Source organism: Ambystoma mexicanum, chromosome 4q, assembly GCF_040938575.1.
Source record: "Ambystoma mexicanum isolate Mex_15411 chromosome 4q, UKY_AmexF1_1, whole genome shotgun sequence".
In the NCBI taxonomy this organism is placed as follows: domain Eukaryota; kingdom Metazoa; phylum Chordata; class Amphibia; order Caudata; family Ambystomatidae; genus Ambystoma; species Ambystoma mexicanum.
In genome coordinates, this window is record NC_090928.1 from 1,186,869,807 (window position 1) to 1,186,886,895 (window position 17,089).

The 17,089-nt window shown below is 50.1% G+C and overlaps 1 protein-coding gene across 1 annotated transcript in view; it reads right to left on the reverse strand.

Annotated features, from left to right (window-relative positions):
* DNAH8 (dynein axonemal heavy chain 8) overlaps positions 1–17,089 on the reverse strand; it is an 8,835,797-nt gene that overhangs the window by 4,902,830 nt on the left and 3,915,878 nt on the right. The gene's annotated exons all lie outside the window — the stretch shown is intronic.

Consider the following 17,089-nt stretch of genomic DNA (forward strand, 5'->3'; position numbering starts at 1 on the left):
ACGGAGTGGGGTCTCGAGTGTGCAGTCTTTGCAGTCTGCAGTATTTTTTCTGTGTCCATTACTGCTGGAGGCGGTGCAGCTTTCTATTTAATCCTCCCCACACAGAGGAGCGGGCCACGGAGTGTGGTCTCTTGTGTGCAGTCATTGCAGTCTGCAGTATTTATCCTATGTCCATTACTGCTGGACGCAGAGCAGCTCTCTATTTAATCCTAACCACACTGCGGAGTGGGCCGCAGAGTGTGGTCTCGAGTGTGCAGTCTTTGCAGTCTGCAGTATTTTTCCTGTGTCCATTACTGCTGGATGCGGAGCAGCTTTCTATTTAATGCTAACCACACCACGGAGCGGGCCGCAGAGTGTGGTCTCGAGTGTGCAGTCTTTGTAGTCTACAGTATTTTTAAGTATTTTTCGTGTGTCCATTACTGCTGGATGCGGAGCAGCTTTCTATTTAATGCTAACCACACCACGGAGCGGGCCGCAGAGTGTGTTCTCGAATGTGCAGTCTTTGTAGTCTGCAGTATTTTTCCTGCGTCCATTACTGCTGGAGGCAGAGCAGCTTTCTATTTAATCCTAACTACACCGCCGAGCGGCCTGCGGAGTGTGGTCTCAAGTGTGCAGTCTTTGCAGTATGCAGAATTTTTCCTGTGTCCATTACTGCTGGAGGCGGACCAGCTTTCTATTTAATCCTAACCACACCGCAGAGCGGCCACAGAGTGTGTTCTCGAGTGTGAAGTCTTTGCAATCTGCAGTATTTTTCCTGTGTCCATTAATGCTGGAGGCGGGGCAGCTTTCTATTTAATCCTAACCACACCGTGGAGTGGGCCACGGAGTGTGGTCTCGAGTGTGCAGTCTTTGCAGTCTGCAGTATTTTTCCTGTGTCCATTACTACTGGAGGTGGAGCAGCTTTCTATTTAATCCTAACCAGACTGCGGAACGGGCCACGGAGTGTGGTCTCACGTGTGCATTATTTGCAGTCTGCAGTATTTTTTCTGTGTCGATTACTGCTGGAGGCGGTGCATCTTTCTATTTAATCCTCACCACACAGAGGAGCGGGCCAGGGAGTGTGGTCTCTTGTGTGCAGTCATTGCAGTCTGCAGTATTTATCCTGTGTTCATTACTGCTGGAGGCAGAGCAGCTTTCTATTTAATCCTAAACACACCGCGGAGCGGGCCGTGGAGTGTGGTCTCGAGTGTGCAGTCTTTGCAGTCTGCAGTATTTTTCCTGTGTCCATTACTGCTAGATGCGGATCAGCTTTCTATTTAATGCTAACCACACCACGGAGCCGGCCGCAGAGTGTGGTCTTGAGTGTGCAGTCTTTGTAGTCTGCAGTATGTTTCCTGTGTCCATTACTGCTGGAGGCAGAGCAGCTTTCTATTTAATCTAACCACATTGCAGAGCGGGCCGCGGAGTGTGGTCTCGAGTGTGCAGTCTTTGCAGTCTGCAGTATTATTCCTGTGTCCATTACTGCTGGATACGGAGCAGCTTTCTATTTAATGCTAACCACACCACGGAGCGGGCCGCAGAGTGTGGTCTCGAATGTGCAGTCTTTGTAGTCTGCAGTATTTTTCCTGCATCCATTACTGCTGGAGGCAGAGCAGCTTTCTATTTAATCCTAACCACACTGCCGAGCGTCCTGCGGAGTGTGGTCTCGAGTGTGCAGTCTTTGCAGTCTGCAGAATTTTTCCTGTGTCCATTACTGCTGGAGGCGGAGCAGCTTTCTATTTAATCCTAACCACACTGCATAACGGGCCGCAGAGTGTGGTCTTGAGTGTGTAGTCTTTGCAGTCTGCAGTATTTTTCCTGTGTCCATTACTGCTGGAGGCGGTGCAGCTTTCTATTTAATCCTCCCCACATAGAGGAGCGGGCCACGGAGTGTGGTCTCTTGTGTGCAGTCATTGCAGTCTGCAGTATTTATCCTATGTCCATTACTGCTGGAGGCAGAGCAGCTCTCTATTTAATCCTAACCACACGGCGGAGTGGGCCGCGGAGTGTGGTCTCAAGTGTGCAGTCTTTGCAGTCTGCAGTATTTTTCCTGGGTCCATTACTGCTGGATGCGGATCAGCTTTCTATTTAATGCTAACCACACCACTGAGCAGGCCGCAGAGTGTGGTCTTGAGTGTGCAGTCTTTGTAGTGTGCAGTATGTTTCCTGTGTCCATTACTGCTGGAGGCAGAGCAGCTTTCTATTTAATCCTAACCACACTGCAGAGCGGGCCGCGGAGTGTGGTCTCGAGTGTGCAGTCTTTGCAGTCTGCAGTATTATTCCTGTGTCCATTACTGCTGGATACGGAGCAGCTTTCTATTTAATGCTAACCACACCACAGAGCGGGCCGCAGAGTGTGGTCTCGAATGTGCAGTCTTTGTAGTCTGCAGTATTTTTCCTGCGTCCATTACTGCTGGAGGCAGAGCAGCTTTCTATTTAATCCTAACCACACTGCCGAGCGGCTTGCGGAGTGTGGTCTCGAGTGTGCAGTCTTTGCAGTCTACAGAATTTTTCCTGTGTCCATTACTGCTGGAGGCGGAGCAGCTTTCTATTTAATCCTAACCACAATGCATAACGGGCTGCAGAGTGTGGTCTTGAGTGTGTAGTCTTTGCAGTCTGCAGTATTTTTCCTGTGTCCATTACTGCTGGAGGCAGAGCAGCTTTCTATTTAATCCTAACCACACTGCGGAGCGGGCCGCGGAGTGTGGTCCGAGTGTGTAGTCTTTGCAGTCTGCAGTATTTTTCCTGTGTCCATTACTGCTGGAGGCAGAGCAGCTTTCTATTTAACCCTAACCACACCGCGGAGCAGGCTGCGGAGTGTGGTCTCGAGTGTGCAATCTTTACAGTCTGCAGTATTTTTCCTGTGTCCATTACCGCTGGAGGTGGAGCAGCTTTCTATTTAATCGTAACCACCCCGCGCAGCGGGCCGCAGAGTGTGGTCTCGAGTGTGCAGTCTTTGCAGTCTGCAGTATTTTTCCTGTGTGCATTACTGCTGGAGGTGGAGCAGCTTTCTATTTAATACAAACCACACTGTGGAATGGGCCACGGAGTGGGGTCTCGAGTGTGCAGTCTTTGCAGTCTGCAGTATTTTTTCTGTGTCCATTACTGCTGGAGGCGGTGCAGCTTTCTATTTAATCCTCCCCACACAGAGGAGCGGGCCACGGAGTGTGGTCTCTTGTGTGCAGTCATTGCAGTCTGCAGTATTTATCCTATGTCCATTACTGCTGGAGGCAGAGCAGCTCTCTATTTAATCCTAACCACACCGCGGAGTGGGCCGCAGAGTGTGGTCTCGAGTGTGCAGTCTTTGGAGTCTGCAGTATTTTTCCTGTGTCCATTACTGCTGGATGCGGATCAGCTTTCTATTTAATGCTAACCACACCACGGAGCGGGCCGCAGAGTGTGGTCTTGAGTGTGCAGTCTTTGTAGTCTGCAGTATTTTTCCTGTGTCCATTACTGCTGGAGGCAGAGCAGCTTTCTATTTAATCCTAACCACACTGCGGAGCGGGCCGCAGAGTGTGGTCCGAGTGTGCAGTCTTTGCAGTCTGCAGTATTTTTCCTGTGTCCATTACTGCTGGATGCGGAGCAGCTTTCTATTTAATGCTAACCACACCACGGAGCGGGCCGCGGAGTGTGGTCTCGAGTGTGCAGTCTTTGTAGTCTACAGTATTTTTAAGTATTTTTCGTGTGTCCATTACTGCTGGATGCGGAGCAGCTTTCTATTTAATGCTAACCACACCACGGAGCGGGCAGCAGAGTGTGTTCTCGAATGTGCAGTCTTTGTAGTCTGCAGTATTTTTCCTGGGTCCATTACTGCTGGAGGCAGAGCAGCTTTCTATTTAATCCTAACCACACCACCGAGCGGCCTGCGGAGTGTGGTCTCAAGTGTGCAGTCTTTGCAGTATGCAGAATTTTTCCTGTGTCCATTACTGCTGGAGGCGGAGCAGCTTTCTATTTAATCCTAACCACACCGCGGAGCGGCCACAGAGTGTGTTCTCGAGTGTGAAGTCTTTGCAATCTGCAGTATTTTTCCTGTGTCCATTAATGCTGGAGGCGGGGCAGCTTTCTATTTAATCCTAACCACACCGTGGAGTGGGCCACGGAGTGTGGTCTCAAGTGTGCAGTCTTTGCAGTCTGCAGTATTTTTCCTGTGTCCATTACTACTGGAGGTGGAGCAGCTTTCTATTTAATCCTAACCAGACTGCGGAATGGGCCACGGAGTGTGGTCTCACGTGTGCAGTATTTGCAGTCTGCAGTATTTTTTCTGTGTCGATTACTGCTGGAGGCGGTGCATCTTTCTATTTAATCCTCACCACACAGAGGAGCGGGCCAGGGAGTGTGGTCTCTTGTGTGCAGTCATTGCAGTCTGCAGTATTTATCCTGTGTTCATTACTGCTGGAGGCAGAGCAGCTTTCTATTTAATCCTAACCACACCGCGGAGCGGGCCGTGGAGTGTGGTCTCGAGTGTGCAGTCTTTGCAGTCTGCAGTATTTTTTCCTGTGTCCATTACTGCTGGATGTGGAGCAGCTTTCTATTTAATGCTGACCCCACCACGTAGCGGGCCGCAGAGTGTGGTCTTGAGTGTGCAATCTTTGTAGTCTGCAGTATTTTTCCTGTGTCCATAATGCTGGAGGCAGAGCAGCTTTCTATTTAATCCTAACCACACTGCGGAGCGGGCCGCGGAGTGTGATCCGAGTGTGCAGTCTTTGCAGTCTGCAGTATTTTTCCTGTGTCCATTACTGCTGGATGCGGAGCAGCTTTCTATTTAATGCTAACCACACCACGGAGCGGGAAGCAGAGTGTGGTCTCCAGTGTACAGTCTTTGTAGTCTGCAATATTTTTCATGTGTCCATTACTGCTGGTGGCAGAGCAGTTTTCTATTTAATCCTAACCACACCGCAGAGTGGACCGCAGAATATGGTCTCGAGTGTGCACTCTTTGCATTCTGCAGTATTTTTCCAGTGTCCATTACAGCTAGAGGCGGAGTAGCTTTCTATTTAATGCTAATCACACCGTGGAGTGGGCCGCAGAGTGTGGTGTCGAGTGTGCAGTCTTTGCAGTCTGCAGTATTATTTATGTGTCCGTTACTGCTGGAGGCGAAGCAGCTTTTTATTCAATCGTAACCACACCGCTGAGCAGGGCGCGGAGTGTGGTCTCGAGTGTGCAGTCTTTGCAGTCTGCAGTATTTTTCCTGTGTCTATTACTGCTGGAGGTTGTGCAGCTTTCTATTTAATCCTAACCACACCGTGGAGCGGCCCGCATAGCGTGGTCTCAAGTGTGCAGTCATTGCAGTCTGCAGTATTTTTACTGTGTCCATAACTGCTGGAGGTGGAGCAGCTTTCTATTTAATGCTAACCACACTGTGGAGCGGGCTGCAGAGTGTGGTCTCGAGTGCGCAGTCTTTGCAGTCTGCAGTATTTTTACTGTGTCTATTTCTGCTGGAGGCGGAGCAGCTTTCTATTTAATCCTAACCACACCGCTGAGCAGGGCGCAGAGTGTGGTCTCGAGTGTGCAGTCTTTGCAGTCTGCAGTATTTTTCCTGTGTCTATTACTGCTGGAGGTGGTGCAGCTTTCTATTTAATCCTAACCACACCGCAGAGCGGGCCGCAGAGTGGGGTCTCGAATGTGCAGTCTTTGTAGTCTGCAGTATTTTTCCTGTGTCCATTACTGCTGGAGGCAGAGCAGCTTTCTATTTAATCTTAACCACACTGCGGAGCGGGCTGCGGAGTGTGGTCTCGAGTGTGCAGTCTTTGCAGTCTGCAGTATTTTTCCTGTGTACATTACTGCTGGAGGCGGAGCAGTTTTCTATTTAATCCTAACCACACCGCAGAGTAGGCCGCTGTGCGTGGTCTCGAGTGCGCAGTCTTTGCAGTATGCAGTATTTTTCCTGTGTTCATTACTGCTGGAGGCGGAGCAGCTTTCTATTTAATCCGAACAACACCGCAGAGCGGGCTACGGAGCATGTTTTCGAGTGTGCAGTCTTTGCATTCTGCAGTATTTTTCCTGTGTCCATTACAGCTGGAGGCGGAGTAGCTTTCTATGTAATGCTAATCACACCGTGGAGTGGGATGCAGAGTGTGGTCTCGACTGTGCAGTCTTTGCAGTCTGCAGTATTATTTATGTGTCCGTTACTGCTGGAGGTTTTCCAGCTTTCTATTTAATACTAACCACACCGCGGAGCGGCCCACATAGTGTGGTCTCAAGTGTGCAGTCATTGCAGTCTGCATGATTTTTCCTGTGTCCATTACTGCTGGTGGCGGAGCAGCTTTCTATTTAATCCTAACCACACCGTGGAGCGGCCCGCATAGCGCGGTCTCAAGTGTGCAGTCATTTCAGTCTGCAGGATTTTTCCTGTGTCCATTACTGTTGGTGGTGGAGCAGCTTTCTATTTCATCCTAACCACACCGTGGAGCGGGCTGCGGATTGTGGTCTCGAGTGCGCAGTATTTGCAGTCTGCAGTATTTTTACTGTGTCTATTTCTGCTGGAGGCGGAGAAGCTTTCTATTTAATTCTTACCACACCGTAGAGCGGGCCGCGGAGTGTGGTCTCGAGTGTGCAGTCTTTGCAGTCTGCAGTATTTTTCCTGTGTCCGTTACTGCTGGAGGCGGAGCAGCTTTCTATTTAATCCTAACCACACTGTGGAGCGGGCCGCGCAGTGTGGTCTCGAGTGTACAATCTTGGCAGTCTGCACTATTTTTCCTGTGTCCTTTACTGCTGGAGGCGGAGCAGCTTTCTATTTTAGTCCTAACCACACCACGGAGCGGCCCACAGAGTGTGGTCTCGAGTGTGAAGTCTTTGCAGTCTGCAGTATTTTACCTGTGTCCATTACTGCTGGAGATGGAGCAGCTTTCTATTTAATCCTTACCACACTGCGGAGCGGGCTGCGGAGTGTGGTCTCGAGTGTGCAGTCTTTGCAGTCTGCAGTATTTTTCCTGTGTCCATTACTGCTGGAGGCAGAGCAGTTTTCTATATAATCCTAACCTACCATGGAGTGGCCCGCAGAGTGTGGTCTCGAGTGTGCAGTCTTTGTAGTCTGCAATATTTTTCTGTCTCCATTACTGTTGGAGGAAGAGCAGCTTTCTATTTAATCCTAACCACACCGCGGAGCGGACCACGAAGTGGAGTCTCGAGTGCACAGTCTTTGCAGTCTGCAGTATTTTTCCTGTGTCCATTACTGCTGGAGACGGAGCAGCTTTCTATATAATACTTACCACACCACGAAGCAGCCCGCAGAGCGTGGTCTTGAGTGTGAAGTCTTTGTAGTCTGCAGTATTTTTCCTGTGTCCATTACTGCTGGAGGCGGAGCAGCTTTCTATTTAATCCTAACCACACCGCAGAGCGGGCTGCGGAGTGTGGTCTCGAGTGTGCAGTCTTTGCAGTCTGCAGTATTTTTCCTGTGTCCGTTACTGCTGGAGGCGGAGCAGCTTTCTATTTTACTCCTACCACACCACGGAGCGGCCCGCAGAGCGTGGTCTCGAGTGTGAAGTCTTTACAGTCTGCAGTATTTTACCTGTGTCCATTACTGCTGGAGATGGAGCAGCTTTCTATTTAATCCTAACCACACCGTGGAGCGGGCCGCGCAGTGTGGTCTCGAGTGTACAGTCTTTGAAGTCTGCAGTATTTTTCCTGTGTCCATTACTGCTGGAGGCAGAGCAGCTTTCTATATAATACTAACCACACCACGAAGCAGCCCGCAGAGCGTGGTCTCGAGTGTGCAATCTTTACAGTCTGCAGTATTTTTCCTGTGTCCATTACTGCTGGAGGCGGAGCAGTTTTCTATATAATCCTAACCTACCACGGAGTGGACCGCAGAGTGTGGTCGCGAGTGTGCAGTCTTTGTAGTCTGCAGTATTTTTCCTGTGTCCATTACTGCTGGAGGCAGAGCAGCTTTCTATATAATACTAACCACACCACGAAGCAGCCTGCAGAGCGTGGTCTTGAGTGTGAATTCTTTGTAGTCTACAGTATTTTTCCTGTGTCCATTACTGCTGGAGGCAGGGCAGCTTTTTATTTAATCCTAACCACACCGCCGAGCAGCCTGCATAGTGTGTTCTCGAGTGTGCAGTCTTTGCAGTCCGCAGTATTTTTCCTGTGTGCATTACTGCTGGAGGCGGGGCAGATTTCAATTGAATCTTAACCACATTGCGGAGCTGGCCACGGAGTGTGGTCTCGAGTGTGCAGTCTTTGCAGTCTGCAGTATTTTTCCTGTGTCCATTACTGCTGGAGTCAGAGCAGCTTTCTATTTCATCCTAACCACACAGAGGAGCGGGCCGCGAAGTGTGGTCTCGAGTGTGCAGTCTTTAAAGTCTGCAGTATTTTTCCTGCGTCCATTACTGCTGGAGGCGGAGCAGCTTTCTATTTAATCCTAACCACACGGCAGAGTGGGCCGCGGAGTGTGGTCTCGAGTGTGCAGTCTTGGCAGTCTGCAGTATTTTTCCTGTGTCCATTACTGCTGGAGGTGGAGCAGCTTTCTATTTAATCCTAACCACACTACAGAACGGGCTATGGAGTGTGGACTAGAGTGTGCAGTCTATGCAGTCTGCAGTATTTTTCCTGTGTCCATTACTGCTGGAGGTGGAGCAGCTTTCTATTTAATCCTAACCACACTGCGGAACGGGCCACGGAGTGTGGTCTCGAGTGTGCAGTCTTTGCAGTCTGTAGTAATTATTCTGTGTCCATTACTGCTGGAGGTGGTGCAGCTTTCTATTTAATCCTCACCACACAGAGGAGCGGCCCACGGAGTGTGGTCTCTCGTGTGCAGTCATTGCAGTCTGCAGTTTTATCCTGTGTCCATTACTGCTGCAGGCAGAGCAGCATTCTATTTAATCCTAACCACACCGTGGAGCGGCCTGCGGAGTGTGGTCTCGAGTTTGCAGTCTTTGCAGTCTGCAGTATTTTTCCTGTGTCTATTACGGTTGGAGGTGGTGCAGCTTTCTATTTAATCCTAACCACACCGCAGAGCAGGCCGCAGAGTGGGGTATCGAATGTGCAGTCTTTGTAGTCTGCAGTATTTTTCCTGTGTCCATTACTGCTGGAGGCAGAGCAGCTTTCTATTTAATCTTAACGACACTGCAGAGTGTGGTCTTGAGTGTGCAGTCTTTGCAGTCTGCAGTATTTTTCCTGTGTCCATTACTGCTGGAGGTGGAGCAGTTTTCTATTTAATCCTAACCACACCGCAGAGTGGGCCGCGGAGCGTGGTCTCGAGTGCGTAGTCTTTGCAGTATGCAGTATTTTTCATGTGTCCATTACTGCTGGAGGCGGAGCAGCTTTCTATTATACCTAACAACAACGTAGAGCGGGCCACAGAGCATGTTTTCGAGTGTGCAGTCTTTGCCGTCTGCAGTATTATTACTGTGTCCATTACTGCTGGAGGAGGAGCAGCTTTCTGTATAATCCTAACCACACCGCGGAGCACGCCGCGGAGTGTGGTCTCGAGAGTGCACCCTTTGCATTCTGCACTATTTTTCCTGTGTCCATTACAGCTGGAGGCGGAGTAGCTTTCTATTTAATGCTAATCACACCGTGGAGTGGGACGCAGCGTGTGGTCTCGAGTGTGCAGTCTTTGCAGTCTGCAGTATTTTTCCTGTGTCTATTACTGCTGGAGGTGGTGCAGCTTTCTATTTAATCCTAACCACACCGCGGAGCGGCCCGCATAGCGCGGTCTCAAGTGTGCAGTCAGTGCAGTCTGCAGGATTTTTCCTGTGTCCATTATTGGTGGCGGAGCAGCTTTCTATTTAATCCTAACGACACCGTGGAGCGGGCTGCGGATTGTGGTCTCGAGTGTACAGTCTTTGCAGTCTGCAGGATTTTTCCTGTGTCCATTACTGCCGGAGGTGGAGCAGCTTTCTATTTAATGCTAACCACACCGTGGAGCGGGCTGCAGAGTGTGGTCTCGAGTGCGCAGTCTTTACAGTCTGCAGTATTTTTACTGTGTCTATTTCTGCTGGAGGCGGAGCAGCTTTCTATTTAATCCTAACCACACCGCAGAGCGGGCCGCGGAGTGTGGTCTCGAGTGTGCAGTCTTTGCAGTCTGCAGTATTTTTCCTGTATCCGTTACTGCTGGAGGCGGAGCAGCTTTCTATTTAATCCTAACCACACCGCGCAGCGGGCCGCGCAGTGTGTTCTCGAGTGTACAGTCTTTGCAGTCTGCACTATTTTTCCTGTGTCCATTACTGCTGGAGGCGGAGCAGCTTTCTATTAAACCTAACCACACCACGGAGCGGCCCACAGAGCATGGTCTCGAGTGTGAAGTCTTTGCAGTCTGCAGTATTTTACCTGTGTCCATTACTGCTGGAGATGGAGCAGCTTTCTATTTAATCCTAACCACACCGCGGAGCAGGCTGTGGAGTGTGGTCTCGAGTGTGCAATCATTGTAGTCTGCAGTATTTTTCCTGTGTCCATTACTGTTGGAGGCGGAGCAGCTTTCTATTTAATCCTAACCACACCGCAGAGCGTGCCGCGAAGTGGGGTCTCGAGTGCACAGTCTTTGCAGTCTGCAGTATTTTTCCTGTGTCCATTACTGCTGGAGGCGGAGCAGCTTTCTGTATAATACTAACCACACCACAAAGCGGCCGCAGAGTGTGGTCTCGAGTGTGCAGTCTTTGCATTCTGCAGTATTTTTCCTGTGTCCATTACTGCTGGAGGCAGGGCAGCTTTTTATTTAATCCTAACCACACCACCGAGCGGCCTGCATAGTGTGGTTTCGAGTGTGCAGTCTTTGCAGTCTGCAGTATTTTTCCTGTGTCCATTACTGCTGGAGGCGGGGCAGATTTCAATTGAACCCTAACCACACCGCGGAGCTGGCCACGGAGTGTGGTCTCGATTGTGCAGTCTTTGCAGTCTGCAGTATTTTTCCTGTGTCCATTACTGCTGGAGGCAGAGCAGCTTTCTATTTAATCCTAACCACACAGAGGAGCGGGCCGCGGAGTGTGGTTGCGAGTGTGCAGCCTTTGCAGTCTGCAGTATTGTTCCTGTGTCCATTACTGCTGGAGGCGGAGCAGCTTTCTATTTAATCCTAACCACACCACAGAACGGGCTATGGAGTGTGGTCTAGTGTGTGCAGTCTTTGCAGTCTGCAGTATTTTTCCTGTGTCCATTACTGCTGGAGGTGGAGCAGCTTTCTATTTAATCCTAACCACACTGCGGAGCTGGCCACGGAGTGTGGTCTCGAGTGTGCAGTCTTTGCAGTCTGCAGTATTTTTCCTGTGTCCATTACTGCTGGAGGCAGAGCAGCTTTCTATTTAATCCTAACCACACAGAGGAGCGGGCCGCGAAGTGTGATCGCGAGTGTGCAGTCTTTGCAGTCTGCAGTATTTTTCCTGTGTCCATTACTGCTGGAGGCGGAGCAGCTTTCTTTTTAATCCTAACCACACCGCAGAGTGGGCCGCACAGAGTGGTCTCGAGTGTGCAGTCTTGGCAGTCTGCAGTATTTTTCCTGTGTCCGTTACTGCTGGAGGTGGAGCAGCTTTCTATTTAATCCTAACCACACCGTAGAGTGGGCCGCACAGTGTGGTCTCGAGTGTGCAGTCTTTGCAGTCTGCAGTAATTATTCTGTGTCCATTACTGCTGGAGGCGGTGCAGCTTTCTATTTAATCCTAACCACACCGTGGAGTGGCCCGCATAGCGCGGTCTCAAGTGTGCAGTCATTGCAGTCTGCAGGATTTTTCCTGTGTCCATTACTGCTGGTGCCGGAGCAGCTTTCTATTTAATCCTAACCACACCGTGGAGCGGGCTGCGGATTGTGGTCTCGAGTGTACAATCTTTGCAGTCTGCAGTATTTTTCCTGTGTCCATTACTGCCGGAGGTGGAGCAGCTTTCTATTTAATGCTAACCACACCGTGGAGCGGGCTGCAGAGTGTGGTCTCGAGTGCGCAGTCTTTACAGTCTGCAGTATTTTTACTATGTCTATTTCTGCTGGAGGCGGAGCAGCTTTCTATTTAACCCGAACCACACCGCAGAGCGGGCCGCGGAGTGTGGTCTCGAGTGTGGAGTCTTTGCAGTCTGCAGTAATTTTCCTGTGTCCGTTATTGCTGGTGGTGGAGCAGCTTTCTATTTAATCCTAACCACACCGCGCAGTGGGCCGCGCAGTGTGCTCTCGAGTGTATAGTCTTTGCAGTTTGCACTATTTTTCCTGTGTCCATTACTGCTGGAGGCGGAGCAGCTTTCTATTAAACTTAACCACACCACGGAGCGGCCCACAGAGCGTGGTCTCGATTGTGAAGTCTTTGCAGTCTGCAGTATTTTACCTGTGTCCATTACTGCTGGAGATGGAGCAGCTTTCTATTTAATCCTAACCACACTGCAGAGCGGGCCGCGGAGTTTGGTGTCGAGTGTGCAGTCTTTGCAGTCTGCAGTATTATTCCTGTGTCCATTACTGCTGGATACGGAGCAGCTTTCTATTTAATGCTAACCACACCACGGAGCGGGCTGCAGAGTGTGGTCTCGAGTGTGCAGTCTTTGTAGTCTGCAGTATTTTTCCTGTGTCCATTACTGCGGGAGGCAGAGCAGCTTTCTATTTAATCCTAACTACACCGCGGAGCGGCCACAGAGTGTGTTCTCGAGTGTGCAGTCTTTGCAATCTGTAGTATTTTTCCTGTGTCCATTACTGCTGGAGGTGGAGCCGCTTTCTATTTAATCCTAACCACACTTCGTAACGGGCCACGGAGTGTGGTCTCCAGTGTGCAGTCTTTGTAGTCTGCAGTATTTATTCTGTGTCCATTACTGCTGGAGGCGGTGCAGCTTTCTATGTAATCCTCACCACACAGAGGTGCGGGCCACGGAGTGTGGTCTCTTGTGTGCATTCATTGCAGTCTGCAGTATTTATCCTGTGTCCATTACTGCTGGAGGCAGAGCAGCTTTCTATTTAACCCTAACCACACCGCGCAGCGGGCCGCGGAGTGTGGTCTCGAGTGTGCAGTCTTTGCAGTCTGCAGTATTTTTCCTGTGTCCATTACTGCTGGAGGTGGAGCAGCTTTCTATTTAATACAAACCACACTGTGGAATGAGCCACGGAGTGGGGTCTCGAGTGTGCAGTCTTTGCAGTCTGCCGTATTTTTCCTGTGTCCATTACTGCTGGAGGCAGAGCAGCTTTCTATTTAATCCTAACCACACTGCAGAGCGGGCCGCGGAGGGTGGTCTCGAGTGTGCAGTCTTTGCAGTCTGCAGTATTATTCCTGTGTCCATTACTGCTGGATATGGAGCAGCTTTCTATTTAATGCTAACCACACTACGAAGCGGGCCGCAGAGTGTGGTCTCGAATGTGCAGTCTTTGTAGTCTGCAGTATTTTTCCTGCGTCCATTACTGCTGGAGGCAGAGCATCTTTCTATGTAATCCTAACCACACTGCCGAGCGGCCTGCGGAGTGTGGTCTCGAGTGTGCAGTCTTTGCAGTCTGCAGAATTTTTCCTGTGTCCATTACTGCTGGAGGCGGAGCAGCTTTCTATTTAATCCTAACCACACCGCCGAGCGGTCACAGAGTGTGTTCTCTAGTGTGCAGTCTTTGCAATCTGCAGTATTTATCCTATGTCCATTACTGCTGGAGGCAGAGCAGCTCTCTATTTAATCCTAACCACACCGCGGAGTGGGCCACGGAGTGTGGTCTCGAGTGTGCAGTCTTTGCAGGCTGCAGTATTTTTTCTGTGTCCATTACTGCTGGAGGCGGTGCAGCTTTCTATTTAATCCTCCCCACACAGAGGAGGGGCTGGGGAGTGTGGTCTCGAGTGTGCAATCTTTGCAGTCTGCAGTATTTTTTCTGTGTCCATTACCGCTGGAGGCGGTGCAGCTTTCTATTTAATCCTCCCCACACAGAGGAGGGGCTGGGGAGTGTGGTCTCGAGTGTGCAGTCTTTGCAGTCTGCCGTATTTTTCCTGTGTCCATTACTGCTGGAGGTGGAGCAGCTTTCTATTTAATACAAACCACACTGTGGAATGGGCCACGGAGTGGGGTCTTGAGTGTGCAGTCTTTGCAGTCTGCAGTATTTTTTCTGTTTCTGTGTCCATTACTGCTGGAGGCGGTGCAGCTTTCTATTTAATCCTCCCCACACAGAGGAGCGGGCCACAGAGTGTGGTCGCTTGTGTGCAGTCATTGCAGTCTGCAGTATTTATCCTATGTCCATTACTGCTGGAGGCAGAGCAGCTCTCTATTTAATCCTAACCACACCGCGGAGCGGGCCGCGGAGTGTGGCCCGAGTGTGCAGTCTTTGCAGTCTGCAGTATTTTTCCTGTGTCCATTACTGCTGAATGCGGAGCAGCTTTCTATTTAATGCTAACCACACCACGGATCGGGCTGCAGAGTGTGGTCTCGAGTGTGCAGTCTTTGTAGTCTACAGTATTTTTCAGTATTTTTCGTGTGTCCATTACTGCTGGATGCGGAGCAGCTTTCTATTTAATGCTAACCACACCACGGAGCGCGCCGCAGAGTATGTTTTCGAATGTGCAGTCTTTGTAGTCTGCAGTATTTTTCCTGCGTCCATTACTGCTGGAGGCAGAGCAGCTTTCTATTTAATCCTAACCACACCGCCGAGTGGCCTGCGGAGTGTGGTCTCAAGTGTGCAGTCTTTGCAGTCTGCAGAATTTTTCCTGTGTCCATTACTGCTGGAGGCGGAGCAGCTTTCTATTTAATCCTAACCACACTGATGAGCGGCCACAGAGTGTGGTCTCGAGTGTGCAGTCTTTGCAGTCTGCAGTATTTTTCCTGTGTCCATTACTACTGGAGGTGGAGCAGCTTTCTATTTAATCCTAACCAGACTGCGGAACGGGCCCCGGAGTGTGGTCTCGAGTGTGCAGTATTTGCAGTCTGCAGTATTTTTTCTGTGTCGATTACTGCTGGAGGCGGAGCAGCTTTCTATTTAATCCTAACCACACTGAGGAGCGGCCACAGAGTGTGGTCTCGAGTGTGCAATCTTTGCAGTCTGCAGTATTTTTCCTGTGTCCATTACCGCTGGAGGTGGAGCAGCTTTCTATTTAATCCAAACCACACCGCGCAGCGGGCCGCAGAGTGTGGTCTCGAGTGTGCAGTCTTTGCAGTCTGCAGTATTTTTCCTGTGTCCATTACTGCTGGAGGTGGAGCAGCTTTCTATTTAATACAAACCACACTGTGGAATGGGCCACGGAGTGGGGTCTTGAGTGTGCAGTCTTTGCAGTCTGCAGTATTTTTTCTGTTTCTGTGTCCATTACTGCTGGAGGCGGTGCAGCTTTCTATTTAATCCTCCCCACACAGAGGAGCGGGCCACAGAGTGTGGTCGCTTGTGTGCAGTCATTGCAGTCTGCAGTATTTATCCTATGTCCATTACTGCTGGAGGCAGAGCAGCTCTCTATTTAATCCTAACCACACCGCGGAGCGGGCCGCGGAGTGTGGTCCGAGTGTGCAGTCTTTGCAGTCTGCAGTATTTTTCCTGTGTCCATTACTGCTGGATGCGGAGCAGCTTTCTATTTAATGCTAACCACACCACGGATCGGGCTGCAGAGTGTGGTCTCGAGTGTGCAGTCTTTGTAGTCTACAGTATTTTTCAGTATTTTTCGTGTGTCCATTACTGCTGGATGCGGAGCAGCTTTCTATTTAATGCTAACCACACCACGGAGCGCGCCGCAGAGTGTGTTCTCGAATGTGCAGTCTTTGTAGTCTGCAGTATTTTTCCTGCGTCCATTACTGCTGGAGGCAGAGCAGCTTTCTATTTAATCCTAACCACACCGCCGAGCGGCCTGCGGAGTGTGGTCTCAAGTGTGCAGTCTTTGCAGTCTGCAGAATTTTTCCTGTGTCCATTACTGCTGGAGGCGGAGCAGCTTTCTATTTAATCCTAACCACACTGAGGAGCGGCCACAGAGTGTGGTCTCGAGTGTGCAGTCTTTGCAGTCTGCAGTATTTTTCCTGTGTCCATTACTACTGGAGGTGGAGCAGCTTTCTATTTAATCCTAACCAGACTGCGGAACGGGCCCCGGAGTGTGGTCTCGAGTGTGCAGTATTTGCAGTCTGCAGTATTTTTTCTGTGTCGATTACTGCTGGAGGCGGTGCATCTTTCTATTTAATCCTCACCACACAGAGGAGCGGGCCAGGGAGTGTGGTCTCTTGTGTGCAGTCTTTGCAGTCTGCAGTATTTTTTCTGTGTCCATTACTGTTGGATGCAGAGCAGCTTTCTATTTAATGCTAACCACACCACGGAGCGGGAAGCAGAGTTTGGTCTCGAGTGTGCAGTCTTTGTAGTCTGCAGTATTTTTCATGTGTCCATTACTGCTGGTGGCAGAGCAGTTTTCTATTTAATCCTAACCACACCGCAGAGTGGGCCGCGGAACGTGGTCTCGAGTACGCAGTCTTTGCAGTATGCAGTATTTTGTGTCCATTACTGCTGGAGGTGGAGCAGCTTTCTATTTAATCCTAATAACACAGCGGAGCGGGCCACGCAGTATGTTTTCGAGTGTGTAGTCTTTGCAGTCTGCGTTATTATTCCTGTGTCCATTACTGCTGGAGGAGGAGCAGCTTTCGGTTTAATCCTAACCACACCGCGGAACACGCCGCAGAGTGTGGTCTCGAGTGTGCACTCTTTGCATTCTGCAGTATTTTTCCAGTGTCCATTGCAGCTGGAGGCGGAGTAGCTTTCTATTTAATGCTAATCACACCGTGGAGTGGGCCGCAGAGTGTGGTCTCGAGTGTGCAGTCTTTGCAGTCTGCAGTATTATTTATGTGTCCGTTACTGCTGGAGGCGAAGCAGGTTTTTATTCAATCGTAACCACACCGCTGAGCAGGGTGCGGAGTGTGGTCTCGAGTGTGCAGTCTTTGCAGTCTGCAGTATTTTTCCTGTGTCTATTACTGCTGGAGGTTTTGCAGCTTTCTATTTAATCCTAACCACACCGTGGAGCGGCCCGCATAGCGTGGTCTCAAGTGTGCAGTCATTGCAGTCTGCAGTATTTTTCCTGTGTCCATAACTGCTGGAGGTGGTGCAGCTTACTATTTAATCCTAACCACACCGCAGAGCGGGCCGCAGAGTGGGGTCTCGAATGTGCAGTCTTTGTAGTCTGCAGTATTTTTCCTGTGTCCATTACTGCTGGAGGCGGAGCAGCTTTCTATATAATCCTAACCTACCACGGAATGGACCGCAGAGTGTGGTCTCGAGTGTGCAGTC